The 6,254-nt window shown below is 47.6% G+C and overlaps 1 pseudogene; it reads left to right on the forward strand.

The window, feature by feature from the left end:
• Positions 1-2,119: 2,119 nt before the first annotated feature.
• LOC119246973 (saccharopine dehydrogenase-like oxidoreductase) lies at positions 2,120-4,310 on the forward strand (annotated as a pseudogene).
• The last annotated feature ends 1,944 nt before the right edge of the window (positions 4,311-6,254 follow it).

The raw sequence follows: 6,254 nt of genomic DNA on the forward strand, positions 1-6,254 counted from the left end.
CTTTTACCCAAGCAAGGGAAGAACAAGCGGTACTTCAGGAATGGTGAGGTCAGGAGAAGATTTATTACTCATGCATGAGGTCTCAGACTTGGGTAGCCCCGAAAGGTGTGAGCGCTGGTTTAACCACCAAGTGTTCCTTTTATACACAACTGTGTCCATATCTGTTACATTCATAATATTGTTTTTCAGCAGGCACAACCATTTGTGGCAAAGTCCCCAGGCAAGCGGGGCAAGGCAAGGGGGGAAAGATGCAGACATTCGGGGATGGCCTTGGAGAGAGAGACCAGCTAGTTGGCTGCCCGACCTTGTAGATAAGAGTGCTGAGGCCCTGGCCATGAATCGTGAAAGAGAAGAAGCTGTAAGTAAGCAGACTTGTTGATTATGCCTGCATTGGAATGCTCATTGCACCTGGGCTCAAGTTCTGCTGGAATCGTTATTATATTCATTTGCTCAATAATATATTTTCACTTCAATGTCACTTATGGAAATGACTCTAAATCTTCCAAGCACACATCACTGTGTGTAACCGGGAGCTGGGTGTGTGTCCGTGTGCAAAAGAACACAGCCGCCGGAGGGCACCTCGCACAGGTACAAGGGATTTCAGAGACTCTCAGAGGCGACTGGGGAAAATATTTGGAGGGCATGAAAACGTCTGAATTTATTCTTTATGCAGAATTGATGTAGAACTGTTTGTCTTCCTGTCCTTTAGTTTTCTCTTAAAATTAACTGCAACACACACACACAAACACACGCCCTTGGGGCCTGGGGAAAACACCCAGCTTCCTGTTAGGTGGCTGATGTCCAGGTGTTTCAGGAAAAGGACAGAGGAGAGGAGCCGGCCAGTGCCTGGGGGTGGGGGCAGAAGGCCAAAATCATCAAAAGGACCCCCTATTGCATGTGGCAGAGCCTGTGCCTTTGGAGAGTTGCTGTTCCTCACATTGTCCCCCTAATCCATGATATGGGGCCCTCCCGGGAACTGAGTGGAAAGATCAGCCTCTCTTACGAAAAGGTGCTGGAAAGAGGTCAAATCCATCTGCCCAATGTCACAGAGGGCTGGTCAACCTGAGAATTGTGATTTCAAGTTTTCCTGAATTTCTGATTCTTAAGTCTTTCACCTGAGCCTCACCTTAGCATACTGTTTTCTTCATTATTTTGCCAGGTCTCTGATTTTACAGTCCGTCCTCCAACCTATCAGCCCTCTGCTCCCACACTTTCTCCCAGCTCAGCCTTGGTCTCTTCCTCCCGCCCCCCCACCCCTCAACTAGTTACCAGTCCAATACTCCCTCCGACCCTCACCCGGTTCCCAAGTGTTCAGAGAGATCCCGGCTCATGACCCAGAAGGCTGAACCCAGCTGCTCCAGGGAGCCCACAAATCTTTGTGATTCTGCTGAGCAGTAAAAATCACAGGTTCTTTCTTAGCCATTAATCACTAGAGAACAACATGGACTGGTTTTTTGTACTTGAAAAATGGTAGCTTTTGTGTAAAGAACTAAATCGAGCAATTTGTCAGGCATCGACTGCATGTATCTGAAGCCAGCGGAGCACCTGGTTTTATAAAGTTCAGGTACCTTTGCAAGGGGTCTGCATTCACCACATCCACAGAGAAGTGACGCTATACGTATTAGCATATCCCCTGCATACATGGACCCTTCCATTCCCAAGGAAGGCATTGCAGAACTGGGATCCACAACCAGGGGCTGGATGCCGACCTCCAATCCAGCACTGGCTAAGAGGTGAGGCACCTCCAAGCAACGAGGGCCATTTCCACGTCCACTGAGGTTTGGAAGCGTTTGGGCTGCAGATGAGAAGACACCTGGGCAGTCACGCTCTAGCCCCTCCGTGGACTCCACCCACCCCCAGGACTCTGCTGCCTGTGGGCTTCCCCTGGCTTCACAGGTTGGTGCCCGAGGAGGTGGCTCCAGACTGCAGACCCACCTACTGTTCCAGGGAGATGCTGAGCAAGTGCCAGGCAGAGCCACACTGTCATCTGAGATTGGCAGGCTAATCTGTGATCTCAGGAGCCCAGCCTTGCCTGGTGACGTGCCTACATGGGCAGCAGCTGCACTCAACTGTGCAGGACCCTCTTGAGTCTAAGGAGAACTGATAGGAGCGAGGGCGGGGGAAATCAGGTAAGACATGGCACATGGTGGAGGAGGAAATCTGCATACATTGTTTATGGTCTGTCTTCTCTGAGTTGATTTTCCAGCCCAATCACAGTCTGCAGGAGTGCAGGAAGCAGTGCTATCCACAGACCTGCCTCAGCAGAGGGGTACCAGCATGAGGCCAGGTGTCCAGGAGGGCGATAAGGACCTCCAGGGCAGTACATCACGAGCTCCTGCCTGCAGGGAAGGCCTGCTCACTGCTGAACTGTCTTCGTTCGGCTCACAATAAAAAGGCAGCTGGAAATGAAATGTTAAGGTGTTTTCTTTAGGATGTTAACTGCCCGTCTTCCAGATTGCCAGCTGTCTGATTAAAGCGCATCTTAAAGATTCAATTCCTGACTCTAATTTATTGGCATTGGGTGGTGACAGGTGGCCTGAACTCCGGTCTCCTGGTTACAGTGTTAGGGGGAAAAGGATGTCCCAAAGCAAATTCCATATAGGCTTTGTGGACTCCACCCCCACCCCAGGTCAAAGCCAAAGACACTGGGAACTCCAAATCCCATCACCACCAAAGGGAAGGTGGCTGGGACCTGAGGGTGGGGTTAAGCAGCCAGGTGGATACAAAAGGCAGACACGTGGGCTTTGGGGATGCCCCATTTTTGGCTCTCGGCCAGCTCGCAGCGTCCGGCCAGCTCTGAGAGTGACTTTGGGTTTCCAGGTCGTCGGATCGGGTAGGACGCATTAAAGACTTTATTTCCCTATTTTCTCCCTGAGTTGTACATTTTCCTTATTTCTTTTTCTCTTGTAAATAAACCTTTTATTAACCCTTTTGTGTGTTTGCAGAACTTTTCACCCGCGCTTTAAAGTGTGCGGGTGAGGACCCACAGCCAGGAACCCGTTCAATATCGGGGTTGCTCTATAACAACAGGACCTGTAGGAAAAACATGGAACTGGCTGCATGGACGTGTTGTGGAGAACCTCCATTTCTGGAGTGAATGTGTTGCAAGTATCACGAGAAAGCTGCTGAAAGGGGCATCCACAGCCCAGGGGGCTGTGTCTCTGACTCCATCCCGGTAGATCTGGGGGAACGAGAGACCAGAAGTAGACTGAAGGACACTGATGGCTGGGATGGCTCCTGAGCACATTCAGGAGCCGAGGGCTTTGTGTTCACCACAGTACCTGGCAGTCAGCAGTTTATGGTTTCAGAGATCAGAGTAATCTGAAGGAACTAAAAAAAATGAGTCAAATCTGAAACCTGTCCCCATCATGGGCCCAGTGTTTAAAAGAAGCTGGCTACATTCTCCCTACAGGAAACTCGACGGATCCCCCACTGCTTTCCCCTGCCCAGATGTGCCTGTTGTGAAGCAGACCTGGGTTCTCACAGGAGCCTTCAGAGTAACTGCCTGTGCTGGGCGCTGCTCCCATGGCTGTGGGAGGCCTCGCCTCTGTCATTGAGCTGATGTTTGCAGAACTTTTCTTTTTATTCTGTGTGAGGTTTGGCATTGGAAGGCGACTTCTCGTAAAATTCCCGTGGCTCTTCTCCTTTGGTTACTTTTCAAAACAAGGCCCAACCCAAAAAGAGGCTGATGCCTCATCATTTACAAGAACATTCTTTGTATGTCATGTCACATATGGTTATAACCAAGGCTTCGGTCTTGATCAGGACCAACCAAATGCTAGAATTGGTACTCCGTTGAAAGGACCAGAGGCTGGCTAAGTGGCTGCCCCCAAATCTTCAAGAGGAAGATTCTGACCACCCCAAAGCGGGTGGGGTCTTCACGCCTGGAGTGGCTTTCTCCAGAACGAAGATCGCTGACTTACTCAACCCACGTGGCATTGAATTTAGAGTCATTAGCAGCTCTGAAGTCTAACTATTTGACAAATTAACCAAAGTCATAAAAAATGCCTGAATTAACAGCTTTTCAAAAAATATTTGAAATTCTATTATCCTCCTCTTTATGTTAAAAGGGCTGTCAAATCTAAATATGGACACTTTAAAAGCAGGTGATTGCGGGGCCTTCCCGGTGGCGCAGCGGTTGAACGCTGGGTTGTGAAGCTGCCCGCAGCCTCTGCAACGCTGGTTCGATCCCTGGCTGCTCCCCGGCCACTGGAGGAGGGTCCCACATGGAGCGCAGACCTCCCCTGCCGCCCGCTGCTCCCCTCAGCAGTGTACTTCGGTCCCTCTGCCTGCTCTGCTCCCCGCTCTGGCTCTGGTGAATTCTCTCACCCTCCCGCGCTTCTGACTGTACCCAGTGCTTGTATAAATAAATAAATAAATCTTTAAAAAAAAAAAAAAGCAGGTGATTGCACTAGTTTATCCTCCATTTCAAATTTTGTATGATTTTGTGATTTAAGTGTGCAAGAGAAATAATATTCGACTGACTCATGGAAGAATCCCTCTTTGGTTTTTATAGGGGTGGTAGATGGTAGGGTAGGCATGGATAACAGCCCCTGGCGAATCTCTCCAGCTGGTGTTCACAGAGAAAAGTATCTGCTGCTTTCCTTGCGGTGACGTGAAGTGGGGCCTCACTTTCTGATGGGCCTGTGTATCATCATGTGGCTCTTTGCTAAAGAGAACTGCAGCTTTTGGACTTGAATTTAGTGTTTAATGCATCTATGGTGACTGGTATTGGACTGTTACCTGAATTGGATAACAGAAGATTGTCGATTGAAAAAAATGAGGTGGGGGCTGCCTTAGAAACTGCATAGGGAGTACAGTGGCTGACAGGGGCTGGAACCCCCTACACAGGAGTTAAGTTGCTGGGTTAGTGCTTTGATGCCATGTGGGGATCCTGGAAGCGAATGGACCAGAGCTGACTGGGGAAAATGAAGTCTCGCCCTAACCCCTTCACAGCCTCTTTTGCCTTTGTCTGGAGAATGGTCTGTGGTGGCCCAGACAAAGCCAGGGCTCCCCCAAAACTCCCCCACAGCTTATACACAGAGGGGAGAGAAGAAACCATGGAAAGAAAGGCAACCGGGAAAGCAAAGGAAAATGAGAGGACCGTAAAATGCAGTGAGCATGGTCATTTTATTTTGTACTCAAACATCCTTTTTAAAAAATTTTTTAAAATTTATTTTATATAATTCTTACATCATTCCTCATTTTTTCACAATGTATTCATTTTCATCTTGGGTATAGTACCCGTGAAATTCCCACCACCCTTTCACCTGTGTACCATCACCATAGTCCCTTGTGCTCTTCCCTCCTGTTTTGATGCTACACGCTTCTCCCCCTTGCAGAATGTCTCTGGTTGCCTGTTGATTTTGATTTTTACTGTATTATAAATTATGTTTTTTCCCTGAGCCCTGATTTGGGTCCTCTACATTCCTCCTATAAGTGAGACCATCTGATATTTTTCTTTTTCTTTCTGGCTTATTTCAATGAGCATGATCCCTTCTAGCTCCATCCACATTGCTGTGAATGGCATGAGTTTCTCTTTTTTGATTGCTTAATAATATTCCATTGTATATATGTACCGCATCTTCTTTATCCAGTCATCTATTTTGGGGCATTTGGGTTGTTTCCAGGTTTTACCTATTGTAAATAGTGCTGCAATAAACATAGGTGTACAGGTGTTCTTTTGAATCAATGTTTTTGTGTCCTTTGGGTAGATCCCTCGGAGTGGAATCGCTGGATCACATGGCAGCTCCATCTTTAGCAGGTTGAGGAGTCTCCACACAGCTTTCCATAGTGGTTGGACCAGTTTGCACTCCCACCAACAATGTAGGAGAGTTACTTTTTCTCCACATCCTCACCAACATATGTTGTTGCTTTTTTTTTTTTTTTTTTGATATGTGCCATTCTTACTGGTGTAAGATGGTATCTCAGTGTGGTTTTGATTTGCATTTCCCTGATTACAAGGGATGCTGAACATTTTTTCATGTGCCTGTTGGCCATTTGCATTTCCTCTTTGGAGAAGTATCTTTTTTAGCTCTTCTGCCCATTTTTTGATTGGGTTATTTACTTTGTTTTTGTTTTTTTTAAGAAATTTATTATTTTTTTAAGCAAATTTTTTTTTAAGATTATTTATTTATTTATACATGCACTGGGTACAGTCAGAAGCGCGGGAGGGTGAGAGAATTCACCAGAGCCAGAGCGGGGAGCAGAGCAGGCAGAAGGACCGAAGCACACTGCTGAGGGGAGCAGCGGGC

The sequence above is a fragment of the Talpa occidentalis genome, unplaced genomic scaffold (genome assembly GCF_014898055.3).
Source record: "Talpa occidentalis isolate TD23 unplaced genomic scaffold, MPIMG_talOcc4v2.1 talOcc4.16, whole genome shotgun sequence".
Lineage (NCBI taxonomy): Eukaryota > Metazoa > Chordata > Mammalia > Eulipotyphla > Talpidae > Talpa > Talpa occidentalis.